An 18,084-nucleotide genomic window follows, 5' to 3' on the forward strand; every position below is an offset into this window, starting at 1 on the left:
CCTTTCCAATAACTATTCATTGTTTTCAAGGGCACAAGATAGACCATGACTCCCAAGGGATTCAGAAAGGCTCCTCTATTCTAAACAGAGGCCTAGAAACTGATTTAAAACAAACAGAACAGAACCGCTGCCTTAAATACCAACCCAAACTAGAGAAAGTTTTCTGACATATATCTGTTTAGTTGGGCTGAACAGGTTTTTTTTCCCCCAAGTAAAAAAAGTCAGTTGGCTGGTGCAGTGGTTCACAGCTGTAATCCCAGCACTTTGAGAGGCTAAGGCGGGTGGATCACCTGAGGTCGGGAGTTGGAGACCAGCCTGACCAACATGGAGAAACCCTGTCTCTACTAAAAATACAAAACTAGCTGGGCAAGGTGGTGCATGCCTGTAATCCCAGCTACTTGGGAGGCTGAGGCAGGAGAATTGCTTGAACCCGGGAGACAGAGACTGCGGTGAACCGAGATCGCGCCATTGCACTCTAGCCTGGGCAACAACTGTGAAACTCCATTTCAAAAAAAAAAAAAAAAAAAGTCAGTCAGTAGCTAGGTCTGCCAACCCTGATCTTTTCAACAAATTAGGCCTTCTCAAAAAAAAAGAAAAAAAAAATTGCTTTGCCCTTTCTCTGCAAACCTACCAAAAGTGATTGTGTCCTTGTGGGCTAAAATATGATTCCAGTATATTTTTGGTCTATATAAATTTGCCATGTAACCAAGTAACACTTTTCAGCTTCAGATATGTCTATATTTCAGAAAAGAGTGCTAAGTGGAATCTAACGGACAAAATGAGCTAATTTTGTGAATCTTCCAACTAGTCTTTTCCCTGCATTCTTCTCCTTAATAACCTATAAATTTTAGTCACAAGAATCATTCTTCAGCGTCTGGGGCAGTAAAACTCTTGCTAAAAATCAATAGTCTGCCTACTTTTAAGACTTCAATGTGTTGTTAGGCAGCAGAGGCCTTTCTTTATAAAACTCCATAATGACCTAAAACAGATTTGATTCTAGAAATCAGAATTCTCACACTAATAGGCTTTCATTTAAGAAGGCTCTCGTAGCTGAGAACAGACTACCAAATGGGTTAGATTTTTCAATTTTATACCTTAGTCCATAAGTGCTAATTTCTCAGTGGAACAGTCAGATAATATACTACTAGAGATTACTGAAACCTCTAGTCACAGCTCTGAATTATTAATTTAAAAGGTTATGCACCAGTGCTAATATAAATTATCTTTAAAAACTATCTATATGGGTAACATTTTAATAAGCTTTAAAACATGATTTTTCTCTCTCAACGTTGAAAGCAAAATATAATATAGAATTGGCTCTGAGTGAGCTATGGATTTATTGCATTTTTTCCAAAAGATTTGCACCACCCTTCCTTATAACTGATGAGAAAGGCCCCATCATGGATCCTGCCTGCAAATGCGCTGTCCTAATCAATTTAAAGGGGCAGGTACACAGTCCTTGCTCCCTCTATCCTAGGACTCAAAATGAAATCTCACTCAGGCACACCCCGAGTGTTGGGGCTTCTTTCTTCCGCAACCTGTTAGAAACCCTGTACGTGGCATTTAAGCTTCACCCAGGCACATCACCAGGAAGGGGAAGGATGCAGTCAGGCCCCAGGGGAAGCAAATAAAATACCAACACTGCGGCAGCCGGCAGAAATGTCAGCTCTCCTCCAGGTTAATAGTGTTTGTTCTGTGCCTAGTGTGGAATGCTTTACCCTCAACACGGTGCCATATCCTTGGGAAGGAGGATGACTTAGAGGAAATATGTGACTTCTTAGCTGTCTAACTACGTCCCAGCTCCAAGAGATGGCTTGACATTTATCAGGAAGCCTGAGCAAGCAGGAGCTCAGCAGGCTGCCTTCCACCAAGGACAGAAGAAGGAGGAAAATAATGCAATGTTAGATGACCATGCATAGATCATTAACGGACGAGATTAATGTTAGTTGATTTTATACTCGTTACAAGCCTCGCCTGGGAACCTCATCCAGAATTTCCTTGCTAGCTTTGCTTCAAGAGCTACATTCAAAGTTTCAGAAAAATCGGTAAGGTAGCTAGCCCAGACCTCTACCATCGTCAGGGTCCCTTTGTTTGGCATTGTCCTATCCTGGGGAAAGGGTGACCTCCCACCCCTCACCAAGGGACTGCTCTATGACCATAGTTACAAAATGTAAACATCATATGGTAATAAAAGGAAACAAAGCATTCAGCTGCACCGCTTTTCAAATTCAGGAGGAAATGAAAGTCTTGGTTATTCTCCTTTTATGTGTATTGCCTTATTTTCCAAAGGGACCTACCCATTTCAACTTTGCAGGGCCTAAGCATGAAGTCAAAAAACAGACCCACATGTGAGATAGAGTTCCTAGCTGGTTACCAAATGATCTGTCTTCAGCTTTTTCCTAAGTGGATGAAAAAAAAAAAAATAGGGGCTACCAATGTCTGATACAGGCTGACCATTTCCACCACAATGCAGCAAATGCAGTATCATTTGGAAAAGATGACAAACAGAAATGTTAATTTATCAGCAGAAAGAGTATCAACCTACGCTTTTATAGCCCAAGGATTTTAAAGCTATAAATGTCACATTTGTGACATTCTTCACAAACATGTGTCGATCTGCCAATATTTACTAAGAGCTGACTATGTGTTAGTGCTCTGAAAAAATTATGTGACATGTTTAGACCTTGGGAAGGTGGAACAGAAGTGCCTGCATGAACATTTCAGGAATCTTAAAGGCATCCCCTTATTCGTTTCTTCCATCTTTCACTCCTTGAGATAGTCTGGACGTACCCTCCAAATCCCATGTTGAGATGTAATCCCCGTGCTGGAGGTGCAGCCTGGTGGGAGGCGTTTGGGTCACAGGACAGATCCCTCATGGCTTGGTGCTGCTGTCCTCGCAATGGTGTTCTTGGGAGATCTGGTTGCTTAAGAGTGTGGGGCACCACCACTCTATCTCTCGCTCTGGCTCTTACCATGTCAAATGCCACTCCCTCTTTACCTTCTACCATGATTGAAAGCTTCCTGAGGCCTCACAGAAGCCGAGCAGATGCCCAGCACCATGCTTCCTGTATAGACCCCAGAACTGTGTACATTTCTTTTCTTTATAAATTACCCAGCCTCACATATTTTTTATAGCAACACAAGAATGGCCTAACACACCCCTTTCTCCCTCCCTCCCTCCCTCCCTCCCCCCCCCCCCCCCCCCCCTCCCTCCCTCCCTCCCTCCCTCCCTCCCTCCCTCCTTCCTTCCTTCCTTCCTTCCTCACCACCAGCAATGTTGGGCCTACCACGGACAAGGCATTGGATTTAAAAAGGTAACACTCTGTGATAGTCCTCAGGAAGTTAACTTCCATGAACAAATAGACAAGCAAGGGATCACCATGTAATGTGGCAGTGGCGGATGCTGGAGTGGAGCGGTGGTCCAGGCACATGACTTCACAGAGAAGGAACTTTTAAGTTGGTCTTGAAGAATGAACTGGTCTTCATTAGGTAAACAAGGGAGACAGAGACCAATGGACAGTGGGAACAAAAACAGACAGGCTGTAATTTACCTGACTTGTTTAGGGCCAGGTAAAAAGTCAGGTGTGTCTAGAACACAGAGGATGGGGCAGAAAATGAGGCTGGAAAGAAAGGTGGAGGCCTGACTATGATGAATATCATAGGCTCTGATAAGAAATGCAGGCTTCCTACTCAGACAATGAGGAGTCATCCAGGGTCCTCCGACTAGACAATGACAGGAGCACATCTATGAATTAGAAAGGTGACCTGAGTGACGGTGTAGAAGACAGGATGCAGGAGACAGAGAGAAAATGGCCCATTAGGAGGCTCATGCAATGGTCTAGGCAAAATAATGAGGCCCTGGGCTAAGAGAACAGACACAAGAATGGCAGAACAGGCTCAGGACAAGGTAGCATCACCATCTGCAATAGGAAACACAGCAACAGGGCAGGCCTTGGGGTTAGCGGTGCTCATGAGCCTGGGAGGCTCAGAGAGAAGCTTTAGAAATAAGGACCTGGAGCTTGGGAGGAGGGTCTTGGCTAGTGTTGGCTGTTGTCATAACATGGGTGGGTAATTGAAACCCTGGGAGTAGATGATAGTATGAAGAATGGGGAAAGGAGGCACAAATTCTCCACTCCCATTCTCCAAAGGACCAGGAGATGGCAATTAGCTGGGAAAATGAAATACATGCAGAAGAAACATAAAAGTACTTCCTGAATATCCGAGAAATATCCCTATAACTTAATAGCACACAACTTGCCGCCTCCCTGCTATTCCTTTCTACTGACAAAGAAGTGTACACACTTGCACACTTTGGCCCACTGAGGACAAAGCCAAGTGTCCCAACACCTGAGCTGGAAAGTGATTGTGCCATGAAAGTGTCCAGCAAAGAGCCAGGGTCATGGTACCAACTCAAAGCCAGAAGAAAACCCCCTAGAGATCCCAGGCCCCCGAGCTAATTCTGCCATATCCACTAATGGCAGAATCCAACAGTTACTGCTACAGTTGCATTTTCAAAATCCAGACTTTGGTATCTTTCTCTGAGCATGCGCAGTTGACATATAAACTTAGATGTATAAAATGCACACTTTGAAAGCAGAGGACAGTCCTGCCTGTCGTGTTCCTAAGGTTGAACTGCATGCAGATCTGGTCTGGGCTTGGCTCCTTCCCAACTTGGAAACTGGGAAGTTTTCAAATAAAGCTGAATTATGCACTATTTGTTTTGCATCCCCTAAACACAAGGATCCTGGCTGTGCCAAGAGCCCTTCCCTGGAGCGTACCAGCCCACAAGGGGTCGGGGGGGGTACTTTTACTCCCCTCAAACTCCTATGGTATGTCCTGTCTGTACTGTCTTGTGCTGTTAATTAACTATGTCTTGAGTTTATTGTTATTTGATTGTCTCTTGGCCAGATGTCAAGCTTCTTGAGAACAGGCTGAGTTACACTTTTCCGTGTGTTACAAAGTAGGTACTCGGCGAGTGCACCACTTCAAAAATCGAATGCCGCAGTCTAGGGATGCAATCTAAGCTTTCAAAACTGGGTGCAGAAAACACATTCATGCCCAATGAACAACTTCACTAAGAGCTCTAGGAGAGGTGAACGCTGCAGTAGATGCCCGGAAGAGGGCAGAGATGAATCCCCACTCTGATCTGACTGGGGTCACCCACAGTGTGTATCTTCGCCAGCGTCGGCAAATACACTCAAACCAAGGGAGCCCTGAGCAAGGCTGCAGAAACATACTCCAGAAGGAAGAGCGTTATTCTAACCGAAAAATACCATCTGATCTCTTCTGTAGACTGAGGGCCTTCTCTCTCATTCTCTTTTAGGGTCCTTCTCTGATGGGATCATCTTCTCCGGGGCACTAAGAGAAGAATCGCAGTCAGTCCTCTGAAGCCCCGGTGTGCATCGAAGCACTCTGTACTGTGGCAGAGAGCACTTGCTTCAGGAGTCTGAAGCTCTCCCCAAGCCAGGTACCTGCTACCTGGTTGGATCCCTTCTGCTCCCCTCGTTACTGACTGCCGATGCACGCAGTGTAGGGTTCATGCAGAGGAAGTTACACAGCAGAAGCAGAGGCTGGCCAGCCCTTCAGCAACTTACAGTCCAGATGAGAAGACCAAACACAACCCAAAACCCAGCCAATCACAGCCTCAGCACCAAATGGCTATATGCTCTGGATTTTATTTCATATATTAAACCTGCTGTCTGGAAGGCACTGATCTAAACACCTTCAAAATGGTAACTAATGAACTCTTCATACAAATCCTGTGAGGTAAGTACTTTCATCACTATTTTCATCACCACTGTCAGGGAGCATAGATTCACAAAAGAAAATGTTACATTTGTGAGGACAGTGTAAGTATCTGGCTTTTATTTATGTCCTCACACACCACACAAATAGGTTTTCTGTCCCGTGTGCCAGAATTTATACTGCAGAGTTTTACTACAATAAGAAAACTGAAGAATGGAGATGAAGTGACTAGCCCAAGGTCTTGTAGCTGGTAAGTGGTAGTGCCAGGATTTAAACCTGGGCGTTCTGGTTCCAGAATCCATGATCTTCACCACCTCGATATACTGCCTTTTGCTTACACAGACACCTGAGCTGGACACTGGGGACAGAAGATATGGTGGGCCTTTTGGGTTGAGTGGTTTAGGACACAGAGATGTGCTTTGGGCACAGAATGATAAATGGGTTTTTGGTAGGAAGAGAGGGCTTGGAAAGGACACTCCACACAAAGACAGCATTAGGAAAACCTCTAAATGGTGGCTAGAGGTGAACTGTCCCATTCCTGAAGGTTCAGAAGAGTCAGCAGGGGTTTGGAAGTGAGCAGATGCTATATATAGAGGTGCACATTTTGTGCCTACAGAAAGGCAAGGTGCAAATTCTAGAGTTTCCAGGGTCATTAACCCAGAGAGGTTGGCCTTGCACACCATGCCCTGGAAATGAAACAGGGATTCTTGGTGTCACCCACCGAGCAAGACCCGGCAAAGGAGATATTTTGTTTCCCACACTGAGAATTTTGTATCTCTGGCAATCCACAATTTGTCAAATGAATTAGATTCCTTAATAATCATTATTCCAAACCATGCCAGTCAGCAAATATTTCTTTCTGAACAAATACATAATTAATTCAGACACCACCTTTTTGACTCAAAGGTTTTAAAGCGCCTGGCTGAGGTGAACACTCAGAAAAAATAATGGTATTTCCAAAGGAAAATTCATACATAGCTCAATTTACAATATTGTAATAAGACTCTGCAGCATAAATTCTGGCACACTGGACAGAAAACCTATTTGTGTAGCGTATGAGGACATAAATAAAAGCCAAATACTTATACTGTCCTCACAAATATAAAATTTTCTTTTGTGAATCTATGCTCCCTGACACATATTCCAAGGAAGTTGGGTCCCATGATAAATATTGTGCCTTGAAGGTCTTCATCAATATCAACTCTCTTGCTCATTATTCAGTTACTAAATAAAAAGGATGGTAACAGAGTAACAAATAACAGAATGATATAATTAAAGTTATGTATCAACCTTCACTCAATATTCAGTCACTACCAATTCTGTCACCAACTTCATAACTTTTCTCTCTACAGCTAATTATCCTATTCTCACTTCCTATATTCTACACCCACCCATGGCCAATCATTGGCCTCTCTCTAGGCTCCTTCTATCCCTTTCTTTTATGGTTTCTTTTTAAGTGTTCTGTTTGGGTTTTGAATCTGGGGTTGGAGTTCATCCCATCTGGATGTTCCATCCCCTCTGGGTTTCCACCACACCTCCACCACCCCTCCACCACCCCTCCAAATAACGTTCTTTCTAGACCCTTCCATAAGCTGTGTCTGCAGTCTCTTTTTCTAGAAAGCATCCTTTTCTTGAGATCTTTGTTGTATTTCTGAATACTTTCTATAAGCCTTTTATGGATCCATAATTTTGCAAGAAAAGGGATTGGGTTCAGAAGCCCAGTCTTTCCCGTCCTTCTAAATCACCCCACAAAGTTACAGTCCATAAATAATGTTGTTCCTGGTAGAGAGGCAATTTTGATGACGCTCTTGAGGTAGATGACAATAATGAGCTGAAATAAGCCTACTGGACTCCATTTCTGGGAACCCAGGTACAAGGATGTTATTATTATTCTTTTTTTTTTTTTTTTTTTTTTCAGATGGAGTCTCGCTCTGTCACCCAGGCTGGAGTGCAATGGCACGATCTCGGCTCACTGCAAGCTGTGCCTCCCACGTTCACGCCATTCTCCTGCCTCAGCCTCCCAAGTAGCTGGGACTACAGGTGCCCGCCACTACACCCGGCTAATTTTTTTTGTATTTTTAGTAGAGACGGGGTTTCGCCATGTTGGCCAGGATGGTCTCGATCTCCTGACCTCGTGATCCGTCCGTCTCCGCCTCCCAAAGTGTTGGGATTACAGGCGTGAGCCACCGCGCCCGGCCGGATGTTATTATTCTTATGCCTATAGGTATCATAAGGTGCTTGTGCTATTACTTTCTGCCCTGGTGTGTGGGAGGTACTGCTATCTCTTGTCGAGAAGCAGAGATCAGGAAATGGAGGCAGAAATGCTTGCAGGCAGTCACGTGTGCAGACTGAGAGAATGGGGCAAGGAGAGGCCAAGAGCCCAGGCACTCAGCCTCTGGCCCAAGGAGTTGAAAAAGATGCACCCATAGGACCACGAAGGCCAGACTCTTACAGACACAAGTCACCACTGCTGGCCTCACAATGGAAAGGGCCCTGGGCCAGGAGACAGGAGGAAGGCCCAGCTCTGCCATCCATCTCAACATGTGTCCTCATGCTGGAGGACTGAGCTTCTTAGTTTAGTTATCTATAAAGTGGCCACAATAATATCTCAATGAGCTATTCATTTTTTCTTTTAAGAATTTACCAAAAACATCCTGAAGCAGAGGTAGTGAGCTAGCTATGTACACAAAAATATGAGTTCTTTTTTTTTTTTTTTTTTTTTTTTGAGATGGAGTCTTGCTCTGTCGCCCAGGCTGGAGTGCAGTGGCGCTATCTTGGCTCACTGCAAGCTCCACCTCCCAGGTTCATGCCATTCTCCTGCCTCAGCCTCTCAAGTAGCTGGGACTACAGGCACCCGCCACCACGCCCGGCTAATTTTTTGTATTTTTAAGAGAGACAGGGTTCCACCATGTTAGACAGGATGGTCTCAATCTCCTGACCTCGTGATCCACCCGCCTCGGCCTCCCAAAGTGCTGGGATTACAGGCGTGAGCCACTGCCGCCGGCCAAGTTGATCTTTTTTTTTTTTGAGTAAAAATGGAAAGAAACTAAGCAAGCTCTGTAGTGAAATATCATTTGCATTTTTTAAAAGATGGGCACATGAGTATCTTGCTGAAGGATGCATATATATTAAAGAACACAGATTTAACACATGTAACTGGGGTCTGGGGGTGGTGGGGAGGTCAGAGATGTGGAGGGCAAAGGTGGGGAGGGCAGAAATGGGGCGTGCAGGGAGAAAAATCCAGATAAACCAATGAAAAGGACTGTCCCTTGTATAGCGCAATGATGATAGTATTCCATAAGCCAAATGGAATGACTAACTGACCTAATGATTGCAATAATAGCAATCAACACAACAGCTAACTTGCTGGAACTATATTTTGTGCAGAAACCACACAAAGAAAACATGTATTGTATATTTAGTAAAGAGCAAATGTTTTCAGTGGCGGAGCTTGGACTGAACCTCACTCTTTTTGTAATCACCCTCTTCCACACCCCCAACCCCCAGAAGTCAAAAGCCTAAACAAACACTTGTGAAAGTTGCAGAATGAGCAGATCTGGAGAGCCCTTGATACTGTGGCAAGTAACATTCACCGAACTACATTCAGGAACTCCCTAGACGCTAAGACTGGTTCCAACCAGATCAAGCTGTTCCCATCTTCTAAATCAGAAATGACCCAAAAGCAGCTCAGTGACACAGGTGTCAACAAACTGCCATCTGCTTCATGTCAGATTTCTAGGAGTGCTAGAAATCCAGCTGATCCCATTCCCAAATATCAGAAAAGGAGATAAATGCAATGAACCTGACTCTCTTTGCCAGTTGAAGAGATGCCCAGGTCCATTCTTAGATGGGCAGCAGGAAGTAAACAAAGCCCAGGTCTGAAAGTTACAGTCACTAAGGTATCAAACAATGACATCCACCTTCAAGTATCAGTCAGAGCTAAGCACTCCAGGAAGACATCTCCAGATGCTGGTTTCCCCCATGCATCCATCCAGCCAAAGGCAGCCCAGGTGTCTGTCATGACCTGACACAGTGTAACTGACCTTTTGGAATCAAGGCTGCTCAAGAGCCTTCCCAAATGTCTGGCTGGACAGATACATTTTGCCCTCTTCATTTCTCTTTGCCTTCTTGACTTTTCCCAAGTCTTGAATATTGAAGGGAAACATGCATTCTTTTCTTCATAGGGAACAAGTACAGCATGTGTTGATCAATTTCCTTTCATCCTTCCTCAGTGCTCTTCAGAAACATGAGGAAACTTGTTTTGCTGCTGGGCCTGGGGTTCAAGGTTGACTCTCCTCAGTCAGACAAGACTTGGTGAGTACAGACAGTACCCCGCACTGGAAATCAACTCCCATTCAGGGAGCTTACAACAATGGGTCCAACCCAATTCTAAAAGCCTATCCTCACTGAGACTTTAAATGTGTTTGTCAGGGAATCATCTCCACAGCCCCATGAGCTTCCCTCCATTATATCCATTCCACGGGGGAATTTCAGGCTCACAGAGGTTCACTTCCTCAAAATCAAGAGCAAGTTATGTGAATGTGAAACCTGGGTAGCCTGAACTCATGGCCCCACTCCCACCCCAGAGTAGTTTTAGGCACCAAGAAGACAGAGCCTGATGGATGAAGACCAAGGCATGGCACAGGGAGGGTAGAGAACAGCACCGCTGGTTCTCCCTTTTCCCAGCCCTCTCCTCTCCAGAAAGGCCCTGGGCTCTGGCAGGCTGGGACACTTGGTCCTCTCTCTTCTTTTGCTTCCTCTTCCTTCTCTGCCTCTTGCTCACTCACCTACTCTTACACTCAGCATCTTGCTTCCAGGCTCCTCTGTAACAGGGCAGGCAGGACAGCATCTCTGCCCACTTACCGATCCCAACTTCCGTCTAAGCTCCTGAAGGCTGAGAGAGTGTTTGGTCCCTCTCGTTCTCTCCAGGGATATGCTTCAGTCTCGTTATCAGGACCTGGGACAGGTCTCCAGTTCCCCAGATGAATCACTCCACTGCCTCCCTTGGAATTTACTAGGTGAAGGTCACTGCCTTGGGCCAGCTACCCTGCACAGCACTGCTTAGGAGTACTCCAGGGCACTGGCTGCTGGAAGTGCTTCCCAAGGCTGCATGGAACATTTTCACAAAATGTGGTACCCACTCCTTTTGGAAGTCTTCTAAGAAAGTTATTTGTTTTTGTGACAGCCCAATTGTTCATGAAATGCACAGTAACAGACCCTGTGATTCTCCCTACACTGTAAAGACTGACTCAGACAGACGGTTTTCCTGACCCTCTAGCAACTGGTTCATGAAATTTCCAGGCATCGGAGGAGCTGCCCACCAAAGCCCCCAGATGGCACAGGGGAGCCCTCAAATGTCATGGGCTGCCCATGCCAGTCACCTCCTGGCCAGCTGCCAATGGAGAGGTCCACGCAGCTTGAAGGAGGGCAGATGACAACCTTATCCCTGGGCCCACATGCCAGCATCCATCAGTGTCCCCAGTTCCCAGAGATTCCCTCACTTTCCATGCTAATGACCAATGACTGTGCTTCCCCAGAGGAGCAACACATCTTCCTTCATGAGGCCTGGCAGGGACCTGTGGCCCTGGGTACAGCCCCAAACCAACACCCAACAGGCCGGGGGTGACATCTGGCCACCAGAAAAAGCTGCTTCGCTCACCAGGCTCTGACCTCAAGAGGAGGTGGCACTACAGGTGGGCCTCCCGGCCAGCTGCTCAGGCTCTATTTCATATGTCTCATCAGAGGGTCACAGCAGAGAGCTGGGGCCTGTCTCAGGGCAATTTCTCTGCCTGGACACGAGGCTAGTTCCAGTTCTCAAAGCAGGATGTCCCGGGAAAATCGGTCACATTGGTCACCGATGTTTCTGGCTGTTTAACCAGAGCCCTGGGTAGAGTCTCCCCGGTGGGACAGCTCTCACCAAGGGCCCACATGTCCCCAACAGACACAGTCCATCCACAGGCAGTGCAGGACACAGGCCTTTTCTAGGCCCTCATGTAGCTCCAGAGGCATCAATCCAGCACTCCTGCGCCTCAAAATACAAGCTTTTTTTGTGTGTTTTTCCATCAAAAAATGTATTTTTTTTCCTTGAGGCTTTTAAAGTCTGCAGAGTGTAGCTGTTCTGAATGTAAGGAAAGAACCTTGCTCAAGTGAAGGCCTGTAACAATGCAGCGTAACATACAGCACGGTGGTATGAGAATGCATCGGTAAGGGAAGCAGATAGAGAGAGACTGAGAGGAGAGAGGACCTGAACTTAAATCCCAGCTCTGCTACTTCCTAACTTTGTGATCTTGATGCCTTACCTAACCTCTCACAGCCTCAGCTTCCTCGCCTGGTTTATGAAATCTCCAGGCTTTGGAGGAGCTGTGTACTTGATGCACAGAGGTGCTAGGCTGATGATCTGTAAGACAGGCTATTAATAGTGCCACCCACATTAATTGTGATGATACATAAGACAGCACCCCATCCCGGTGGACCTCCTTTGAACCCACTCACCAGCTTCCGTGCTTGTTGCTGCTCAGAGCCTGCACCTGTGGCCCTCAAAGGAGCACCCCTGGCACCAAGCTACCCAGCCTGTTTACACTCCCACTCCCCACCGAGGCCAGGTGCCCCATTAACCAGTGACTGACTCGTGTTGGATTCAGAAGCCCAGCTCTTTGCATCTGGGCAGGACACATCTCGGGGATTATTTATGCTCTGGAGCCCCTCCTGGGATCAGACAGGGCCTCATTTGAATCTGCTCCCATGCGTGGCTTCTCCCCCTCCCTGCCCTGCTCCCCACCCCAACTCTGTTATTAGTTTCTTCAGGGAGCGCTTCCTTAATAAATCATTTGCACAGGAATTCTAATCTCAGAGTCTGCGGAACACCAGCAGGGCAATAAAGGCTAGGTGCCATTATTATTGTCACTGTTTTAATTATAACGGTGCTGCTCACAATGTCCCACAGGACTGGACTGATATCTAGGCATGGACTCTGGTGCACCCCAAGTTGATATCCAGACATGGAGTCTGGTATGCTTCCAGGAAAGTTGCTCTTTCTATCTTTGAAATTTTATTTTACTTTATTCTTTTTTGGGAGGTTGGGGGTAGTAGGTGGGAGAGCAAGAACCCAGGGGAATTCCTTCCCAGAGCTTTGGAACACAGGAGCAGCCGGTGGCAGCCATTCTACAGCCTGCCCAGACCCTGAGTGCAGGGCCCAGAGTGGCAGCACAGGGAGGAGAGCCCCCAGTGCTCACGGAGAGGGCACCAGGCTTCGCTGTACCAGTGACAGTCCCCGGGAAGGAGAGGTGCTTCTGAGGGTTAATGTGGTTAGCACAGTCCCAGACAACCTTGCCTTTTCCAAACAGGCTTGTGTTTCACCAGTGATGAAATGTAACTCCCTGATGCAACCTCCTTGAGGAACTAAGTGACAAGAGAGAAAAGCCACATTACTTCACGCAGAGGTGGTGGCAGCTCCTAACGACTGATGCGCCACTAAGCAAAGTTTTGCCAACAGTCAATTGAGCAGACACACTTACAAAATGAGGGCATGGGGCAGGCACAATGATTGGTTTCCACATATGTCTGTGACATTACACAATTCTGAAAGGCCAGTCTTTCTTTACCTGTATAAGGCAGAGGAAAGGCTCTTAAAAAAAAACAAAACAAACAAACAAACAAACAAAACCAGCCCATGTTTAAATGCCATACTGTTTCCCATCCAATTACCTCTGTATTCTGTCTAAACGTGGGGGGCAGTGGGAGGTGCTGAATGTTCATTTTAAGTGCCATTTATCATCTGCTTAATTAATCACAAGCAAACTCCTACTGTATTTCAGGTGAACATAACATAAAAGAAATAAGATTCTCTTGACAAATGAGAGTACTGCATTTATAAGGATTAGCACTTTCTCCCCAGAGAAATGGAACAATTTTCACTGCAATTCATACCCCGGCCCTTGTGAGCTTTAAGCAAACTTCAAGTGCTTCTTGCACCTCAGCTCAAGCTAGTGCCCCTCCACGCTGTTATGGTGACAACTGGAAGGCAACCTGCTCACACAGGGTCACGTCTCTGTCCCTTTTTCAAGAACCACTAATGGTCCTGGGAATTTTGACGTTAAAACTCAATGAAGGAGTAACGTGAGGTTTTCACAGTTGTGTTCAGGTAACTGTGCTATTTAAATGATCAAAGTATTACATTTGAATGGAAGACAGGGTTTTAAAGGCAACAAAGTAGAAAAAATGATGACTGCAATACTTGCATTAGTTAATAAAAGCACCAAGTAGTCTAGAAAAAGGCTTAACTCCTCCTGAATGCAAATATTCTGTGAATACTTCATATTTGTCTATTATTTTTTCATTCAAAAAAAAAAGTCCATTTGAGGTCATGAGGCTGGAGCCCTAGGCTCCAGTGTCTGCTCGACCAGCATCTCCGGAAGACCCTGTGTGGCCCCTGATGTCACCTGCCTGCAATTTTCTTCATACAATAAGTTGGATGAGGTGCTCAGTGATGTCCCTTCTAAAACTAACAGTCTAAGACATCAGCCTTATTCAAGGAGTTATTTTCTAATTCTCCAGGCCTGAGAACTGCTATCTTATTTTTAATATTAATAAGGCCAAATTAACATGATAATCTAGGAGTTAGTGGCATGGATAACCCAATGAAGGAACTCACCCAAAAGCCATTTTATCTGGCCCAAGAACGCAAGGGTTGACTTTTCTATAGCAGGTTATAGCTTTTAACTGTGTTTTCTTTAGGTTAATAAAATTCATTTACCTTCCCTGAGCACCCATCCACAGATGGGCACAAAGAAAGCATCCAGACCCTTGTCAGGCTACACAAGGGGAGCAGTTGAAATCTAACTGTTGAAATCTCAACATTTGCCATGGAAAATCTAGATGAAGGCAGCGAGGATTCTAGTAAAAAAAGGCAGCAGTAAGTTTGCGTTGACCTCTGAGGCCCCCAAAGCAGAGCCCTGGCCAGGGCTAGAGACAGAGATGCATTCTTTACCCCTCCCCACGCCCTGCAAGTACTTACTGAGCACCGACTGGGTGAAAAGTACTGAGTGTAACTGGCAGATATGAATCTAGACAGTAGACATCCCAGGCCTCTCAGATCTTATAATCTCGTTACCCAGTCAGCCCATCAGGAGAAAACCATAACCCTATATATAACACATACTGGGACAGAGGAAATGAAAGGGAGCAAGCAGGATGTAGGGGCCAGCAGAAGAGGACTTGTTCAGATGGAATGGTTGGGGGAGGGACCTCTCTGCAGTAGCAGTATTTAAGCTGAGACCTATGGGATGGGGAGTCAGCCCCATGCAGAGGTGCCCATGGGATCTGAGGGTTCAGAGGAATGAGGACCTGTGTCCCTGCTCCCTGGCATGCAGTCTCTTTATCTGTGATAAACCTGTCTTCAAAAAGGTGGGCGAGAGTGGAACAGGCTGGACATAAAAGGACAAATTGTTTATCATTCTAGTTAGAAGAGGTATTTAGAACAGTCCAATTCATGGAGCTAGAAAGTAGAACAGTGGTTGCCAGCATTTCAGTGGAGGGGAGAATGAGGACTCTCAATGGGTATAGAGTTTCAGTTTGGGATGATGAAAAAGTTCTGGAGATGGATGGTGGTGATGGCTGCACAACATGTGAATATACTTAATGCCACTGAATTGTCCACTCACGAATGTATTAAAATGGTCAATGTTGGACTGGGCACAGTGGCTCACACCTGTAATCCCAACACTTTGGGAGGCCGAGGTGGGCAGATCATTTGAGGTAAGGAGTTTGAGACCAACTTGGCCAACATGGTGAAACTCTGCTAAAAATACAAAAAACTTAGCCGGTCATGGTGGTGCATGCCTGTAATCCCAGCTACATGGGAGGCTGAGACATGAGAATCACCTGAACCTGGGAGGCAGAGGTTGCAGTGAGCCGAGATAGCACCACTGCACTCCAGTCTGAGTAACAGAGTGAGACTCTTAAAAAAAAAAAAAAAAAAAAAAGTAAATGTGTAAATGTTATGTTATCTGCAGTATTTATTACCACAATTTAAGAAAAATAAGGGTCGGGGGCAGGCATGGTGGCTCACATCTGCAATTCTAGCACTTTGGGAGGCTGAGGCAGGAGGATTGCTTGAGGCCAGGAGTTCCAGGCCATCCTGGCCAACACAGGGAAACCTTGTCTCTTAAAAAAAAAAAAAAAAAGTAGACAAGTGATTGCAGCATGCTCCTTGGTCCAGATGATGAATTAACTGCAGGCTGAAAAGTGGTTATGCCTCTTCATAGACTTAAAGCTGGAATACATCTTCTTCCCCCACGAAGGGCAACTGTTTTGGCGGGGGGCAGATCTTATCAGGTGGCACCTAATGCCACAGTGCCTTTGTTCATTCAAATCATAACTCAAGAAACACCATTTCCAAGGAACTTCCTTGACCAACACATCCTGTTTACCCAAGGAATAACATCCCCTGAGCCCCAGTATGCTCTTTGGTGTATTTATGTATGTTTCTCTTCCCACCTGTCTTAGAGAAGTGACACTCATCCCTTCTTCCCTCCTTTTTTGATTCCACCACCTTCACTCCAGCTACGCTCCAAACACGTTTCACACTTTGGTGCAACATTTACATTTGTCACTAGATAAATGAACTACCTTAAGTTTAATTCTCTTTAAGTGTCCATCATAGCAGAATTATTACATAAACAGGTTCTGAAATTCATTCATGCATTCATATTATTGAATGAAGTATCTTTTAAGCAATGGAAATAAGAGAAGGAGGTTGAGAACCACTGACTTCTACAATTTTATTCAATGCTTTGAGTTTGATTTTCTATTACAGTTTATATTTCCAGTGTTATCCAGTACAATGCTTTTTTTCTTAGCCAAAGACAGAATTTTCTTTAAACCATCGATATATAATAGTTATCTATTTCTCCATTTATAACACTCATCATTATAGAAGGTCAAGGCAAATGCATTAGGCCAGGGTTTTTTTTTTTAAGGTCTCTTTTCCTGATGAAGGTGAAGATGGTCAAAGCTCTCTATGAGAAGACAAATGCTCCCTAGGGAGGCATTTCCAGCCTGATGAGAGCCCCAGACGAGGCAGAGAGGGGGACCAGAACTCAGGAGAAAACCAAAGAACATCAACTGGGATACAGCTGGGGAATGCTTCATGAACCAAGCCTGCAGCCAACATGGCACTGGACACAATAGCATTCTCCCACCAAATGAGAAGCCATTATTCATTCAACACATTGGCTGTGCTTCTCTTCAATAAGCCCTGTGTCAACTGCTGGCAATTCCCCTGCACTCATAAAGCCAAACATTTCAAGTGCTTGGTGCTCAACATGGCACAGAGCAGGTGTACTCAACACTTAGAGGGTGTTTGAAATCAAACTTCTAGAGGTCGGTAGTCACTAGATGGCTCCTCTCACTACCTGGACATGAGAGTGGATCAATGGACTCCACTTGCTGAAATTCACAAAGAGCAACGGGCTCTCAAGAAGTCGGCCTCCATCCCAAGCCAGTGCTCTACAGACAGGAGAAGGAAGGGGAGCCTGGGTACATGGCCTTCCCCAGAGCTCCTCTAAAGATGCAGGCCCAGAAACTAAAGGTCCCGCAGAAGCCTGAAGAATGCTGCCAGGATCCCACCCTCCACTCCACCTCCCCTTTGGGAAAACTCCAGGATATTTGCTTCATTCAAGTACTTTCCCAGAAGTCTCAAAAAATTCTTCCCAAAACCCCAGACTCATGATCTACCAATGCCCCAAAGCCATTTCAAGAGGTTCTGAAAGTGAACGAAAGGAAAAGAAGAGGAGAAAGAGAGAAGAAAGCTATATCTGTCTTTGTCTAAGATGGGTAGGAAACAAAGCCCTTTCTTTTCTCTTTGTGCAACAATGTGCACTGTTTATTTGGTGACAAAGCTCCAAATGTTAATTGAATGCATTAAAGGCATAATAACACAATCCAGAGAATTATTTTGCTGTATTTTTAAACTTCCAATGTGCTTGGCTACCTACAGCTGAACATGAACAGGTAAAAGATCTCCCTGAAATAAAAAACAAGACAGCCCAAGGGGAGGGGAGCAGGCACCTACTTGAGAGTTCACTGGGTTCCCATGGAGAAAAGGGCAACTGCCTGGTGCAAGGCAGTTTGGTATCAATGCAATAATTTCTGGATAGCTGCCAATGCTAAGGTTAAAAAGCAATATTATAAGCCTTCTATGATGACAGCCTACTGGGAGACATTTGTTGAAAATTGCTTTGCCTATCATTTAGTCAGCAAAAAAACCCCACAGTACTAGTTATGCTAGAACTCTGTTGAGTGTGCATCTATAAATGATTCAAATTGTAAGTACATAAAGCC

The 18,084-nt window shown here is 45.3% G+C and overlaps 1 protein-coding gene across 4 annotated transcripts in view; it reads right to left on the reverse strand.

Annotated features, from left to right (window-relative positions):
- Positions 1–18,084, reverse strand: part of GFRA1 (GDNF family receptor alpha 1) — a 221,075-nt gene that overhangs the window by 118,066 nt on the left and 84,925 nt on the right. The window lies entirely within an intron of this gene.

This window comes from Theropithecus gelada, chromosome 9 (assembly GCF_003255815.1).
Source record: "Theropithecus gelada isolate Dixy chromosome 9, Tgel_1.0, whole genome shotgun sequence".
In the NCBI taxonomy this organism is placed as follows: Eukaryota; Metazoa; Chordata; class Mammalia; order Primates; family Cercopithecidae; genus Theropithecus; species Theropithecus gelada.